Source organism: Rhipicephalus sanguineus, unplaced genomic scaffold (assembly GCF_013339695.2).
Source record: "Rhipicephalus sanguineus isolate Rsan-2018 unplaced genomic scaffold, BIME_Rsan_1.4 Seq3539, whole genome shotgun sequence".
Lineage (NCBI taxonomy): Eukaryota > Metazoa > Arthropoda > Arachnida > Ixodida > Ixodidae > Rhipicephalus > Rhipicephalus sanguineus.
The window spans coordinates 25,472-30,890 of record NW_023615081.1 but is presented as its reverse complement, the minus strand read 5'-3'; the positions used below and the strand labels follow the sequence as shown (position 1 = coordinate 30,890).

The window sequence follows — 5,419 nt, the reverse complement described above, 5'->3', positions numbered from 1 at the left end:
AAAAAAGTTATAAAATTACATTGCTAATAGTAGACGCTTCACGTGCCGTTGACGATGTGTGTGGCTGACTGTCTGCGCAACGTGAGCGTACCGTACGTTTCTACACATATGAGAGCTTAATTATCAAGTCCCTTGCTGACGCACCACATGGGACCAGGTGCACTGCTCGACACCGATAGATTGATTTATATATTTGTCCAGCCTTACACCGGCTGCATAGAGTGATGAGGATTTGTCAGCAGAGCTCATCAATCTAACGCCGTTGTTATCGAAAGCAGAGCAAAATAACGCGACGTGGTGAAAAGTATTCGTCTCTGACCGAGTGACAAGTTGAACACCGGTCAATTTTACTTTGAAATTCAACATTTAGGTTTCGAGCTAACAAGCGCGAGCGCGTTCGGGCAGTATGTTGAGGAATAAGTCATGTAGTGCAGCTACAAACGCGATGACGACCTTTGGTCAAACAAGGAAAACAGCAATGACCGTCAACCACAGACGTAAGGGAAACTTCCGGCTAAGGAATAACATCGAGTTATGCTCCGAACTGACTGAAGTTAAGCTATTATTCGGATGCTGACTAGACATGCGATGGCCATAATGATGAGCGCATGCATTGACTCAATAGGGAAGTTGGAATTCGTCGGCGTTGTGAAGAATTATTCGTTTAGAGACATATCGTTAAAATATTTTTATAACCTTGAGAAATCGCAAGATTTGAACACTGTGGAGATCAATGTATTTGCCACCAGGAAGTACATAAAGGATAAGAAAGTGCAGTCACACGAATTTATCTTTAATGTGGCTTTACAATGGTCCATTGTGCTGCGGTATAGAATTGACTGAAATAGTTCGCAAATGGCACGTTGATTGTAACCGACCATATACATCACACCATCTATTGCTAATAAACTTTATATAAAATGACTTAATTCAATCTTTCTTCCATCTAAAAGGTTTTGGCTGCTTTATAGCGAGCCCAAAAAAATATTAATTTCGTCACACGAATTGTGCGAAATAGAGATCTCGCGGACTGTACAACTTTGGTGGAAAATTTCAGATGCGTGTTTCACAGGCGCGAAAGCTCTAACTGATTATATGAAAAGCTGAATTGCGTAGTGATCTTAAAATCTGGCGTTCTTGTAGCTTATTACACGTCTATTTGTCTAAGAATGATGTCGCATTTGCAGTTCTGCTCCAATCAATAACACCAGCACTAAAGTTATGTTTGCTGTGTCTCAGTTTTCCCGAATCCAGCCGAATATTTATGATGTGCACATTAAGTATGTGAATAAGAAAAGGTACAATTACGGAGTTGGTTAGGATTCGGAATTTAAATGTTGAAGTTTTTCACCTGTTTCGCAAGAAACTTTAGAACCTTTAGCGATCGGGGCCGCCGAGAATCCTCCGCCGCATCGTCATGAGCATAGGCGTGCGCACAGGGGGGGGGGGGGCAGGGGGGGGGGCGCCCCCCCTAATCACCTAAGAGGGGGGGGGGGCGAAATCTGCCCCGTACATTTACTTAGTAGGGTGGGGGGGGGCGCTGCGATAAACCTTCACAAGTGTTGAAGATTGGGTGAGTTGGTTCGTCGTACTTGAACTGGTATAGCGCATTACGGGCAAGAAGAAACGGCCGAGCAGACCGACACAAGAGGACAGAGCGCTAACTTCCAACTGAGCTTTATTGTGAAAATGCATCAAATATGTAGCCTTGCGCAAGCATACAAAAAGCACCCTAACGCAACCCCGCCAAGATTAGGCACACCATCGCACCGTCACACGCCACAGATTCATAGACGGTTTCCTTGATTAAGGAAGGCCACTTCATGTTCAGATAAAGCCAACGAAGGGGCGCTGATACATCTGATGCCAGCTCTTGCTATACAATGCGCTTCAATAATCTCTCGAGTGATTTGTGACGGGTGCTTTCTTACTACTTCACATTGATCAAACATAGGGGAGCATCCACAATCGCGGCAGTGAATTCCAATGTGGCCCTGAATTGCTTTGTGAACATTATAATGGTGCTCTTTTAGCCTTTCATTAAGGCAGCGCCCCGTTTGGCCGATATACCTCTTACCACATGAGAGTGGTATCGAGTAAACAACCACAAACAGTTTTGTGCTCAACTAAGCACAAAACTCGGTTTGTGCCGTGTGAAGTGGGGGTTGTTTACTCGATACCACTCTCATGTGGTAAGAGGTATATCGGCCAAACGGGGCGCTGCCTTAATGAAAGGCTAAAAGAGCACCATTATAATGTTCACAAAGCAACTCAGGGCTACATTGGAATTCACTGCCGCGATTGTGGATGCTCCCCTATGTTTGATCAATGTGAAGTAGTAAGAAAGCACCCGTCACAAATCACTCGAGAGATTATTGAAGCGCATTGTATAGCAAGAGCTGGCATCAGATGTATCAGCGCCCTTTCGTTGGCTTTATCTGAACATGAAGTGGCCTTCCTTAATCAAGGAAACCGTCTGTGAATCTGTGGCGTGTGACGGTGCGATGGTGTGCCTAATCTTGGCGTTGGGTTATGGTGTTTTTTCTATGCTTGCGCAAGTCTACATATTTGATGCATTTTCACAATAAAGCTCAGTTGGAAGTTAGCGCTCTGTCCTCTTGTGTCGGTCTGCTCGGCCGTTTCTTCTTCCCCGTAATGCGCTATACCAGTTCAAGATAAACCTTCGCCCTCCCTGATGGGGAACCCTGCGCACGCCTATGGTCATGAGCACCTTTCAAGCCTTATGATGACCTGTTATGATGAAGCACTTATATGCTCAATGTACAGTGGTACGACATCAGTGCTTTTCAAGTGTACTGAGCGTTTACGGTTTCTGCTCGAAGCTCAAGAAAATGTCCGCCTTTGCATGCATTAGACGCAAAGCATTTGGTTGAACAACATCAATAAATGGGAATAATTGCGAGTACCGAACAGAAATTTAATTTTGATCGCGATACTATAGCGCGCTAGGCTCAATTAAAATATCTACGATTTCGAACTGTCCACCGAAAATTGTGATCCCCGCCTTTTCTATGAGCTTAGGTGGAACAGCTCGGTACTTCTGGAACGCTAGCACTGCTCACGCTTTAGCACGGTCGTGAATATAAATATATGACTGATCTGATCGAGTCGCATGACAGAGGGAGGACATCAGATATAATGGTTACATATAGAAGGGTGCGAATATTAAACATTTGGAATATAGAATCGAATATCGTCATACTTGATTCGGTCTTCGGATGCGTTAATACGAATATTTAAAAATATCATCTACGCCCAAATAAACACAAAATTAGCGTAAAATGCGATAATTTCTACGGTCATAAGCTATACGTCGCTTGCAGAGCCAGAATTCGATAGTCCGCACACTCTGAAGAGTTTTAAAGTTTGTACCTGATGCTCAGGTTATGGTTTTCATGTTAATTTGTTTTAATGTTAGGGTGCCAACGCTATTTTGTGTTAACAATGAAAACGGTTCAATTCAAATTCGATTCGCTTCTTGGACGCATTAGCGCTGCCCTAGAATGTGCAGGCATGTGCTTCAGTGGAAATTTCGCGCGCCTTTTTTTTCTCACCAGACAGAGCTGATATAAGCAAAACGTGCGTTCCCCCGAAAAAAAAAAAAGAGCGGTGAGATGGGATCTTGCGGTTTTTGCTTTGGAGAGAGAGCACGCGCCAAAGCACACACAACATGCATCACATCCCTCTCCGAGAAAGAATGACAAGTCCTGAAAGGAGGAACGGAATGTGCGAGGGAGGCGGGGCGTGCAAGCGAAGCGCGGGACCCCGGACCTCTTGCGGTTTTTTTTTTTTTGTCGTCACAGGCTCACAGCGCTGGGGAGGGAAGCAAGCTCCGTGGCGTGCGTGAGTTCCCGCCAAAATCGTAGCTCTTTCGAGCAAGGACGTGCCGAAACACTGCACAGAGACGGGCAAGGGGCAAACACTCAGAAGCATTTCGTTTGCCTTGATCCTGGAGGCGCGCGGCCGTCTCCCGCTGCCGAGGATTTGACGCAAACTCGTAAGTGACATTCGTTTTCCTCGGTGTATCGCATGGTGAGTTTTGTCTAGAGACAAAATCAAATTTTATTTGCACAATCGATGCGTCAATCTGGTCGTCTCTTCTAGCTGGCAGATCAGAAATGTTCAGGTGAACGGCGGTTATATTTGTCCGTGGACCCAAGACTTCGTTGACGGGCAAATACGTAAGATTTTCTTGTTTTTTATTTGTGGCATCTTGTAAGACCGTGACCTATTTTGCCGTTTTCTCTAGGGAACACTGCAACAAGGACTGGTGTGGATAGCGTGCTGCGCTGGTCTCGCCAACTAAAAACAATTCTGGTAAGACGCATGCTTGGTTACAAAAGTGTCACACAATCGCTTTTCACATTAAATTTGGTCGCAGGTGTGCTGTAAATACCGACTGCACAATATGTGACTGGCCCGCGGCCGCTTTGAAGGTAAGATTGTGTTCTCATTAATCTATTTATTGTACCATTTGTTGTCCAGTGACATTGCGAGCCAACAACGAAAACCTCGATCCATCCAGTCTCTACATATTATCTAGTTTGTGCGCTGTGGAGCTTGAAGCACTTCTCACAATTTCAGCACACTCACATTTATTGTAAGTGCAGTGTTTTTCTATTTGTGCAGCGACAAAATTATCTTGTTTAGTTGTGTGAATAGAGTTTCTAGACGCGACATGACTGTGCAGCTGGTCAGTAAATAGTCTACCTTTCTCACAGTATTATTCATTGTTCTTTCTTTCAGTCTTCCCCGACAGAAGAACAATGCAAGTCTCACATCTCGATGAGGGTGGCGATTTACCGTCTCACATCTTGTGGGGTCTGAGCGATAAAACCGCCGCCGCCCTCGGAACACACGGACACAGTTCACGCGGTCGTGCAACAAATGTGGACGTTTATTAAACACTCTTTACATATATGGCGAGCTCGCCGGCCGAATAAGTAACACGTAAGTAACACGCTAAACGTATACGCTGACAATGAATACTGGGGAACAACACGCATATTCAAGGCAATGTAAGACATACAATACAATATAACATAAGACATAGATAAGACATAAAATAAGGCAACATAATACAACACAAATGCGAAGGCGGCACCGCAGATGCACGACTTACCACGAGGGCCCGAGGGAAGCGAGCCGCGGTACCGTCCCCCATGGACCCCAGCGTGGCCGTCGTCCATCCGCGCGCGCTGCCACACCCCCAAAAAAACTCACTCCTGTTTCTATGCGCCGTCCTAAATTCGCGGCGGCGATGCCAGCGCCACCGCGCTAAACTCGGGTTACAGCAAAGCGCATCTAGCGCATCCCTGACCTTGGACGAACGTGTCCACTTACGCCAAGCACGTGCGTTCCAAACACAGCGGCCGCGCCCAAGCTGCGGCAGTCGCCT

The 5,419-nt window shown here is 45.7% G+C and overlaps 1 long non-coding RNA gene across 1 annotated transcript; it reads left to right on the top strand.

Annotated features, from left to right (window-relative positions):
• The first annotated feature begins 3,934 nt into the window (after positions 1-3,934).
• On the top strand, positions 3,935-4,615 carry LOC125756639 (uncharacterized). Its single transcript, XR_007414653.1, has 4 exons — positions 3,935-4,018; positions 4,126-4,202; positions 4,271-4,338; positions 4,403-4,615. It is a non-coding gene; the product is annotated as an uncharacterized LOC125756639 (long non-coding RNA).
• Positions 4,616-5,419: the final 804 nt, after the last annotated feature.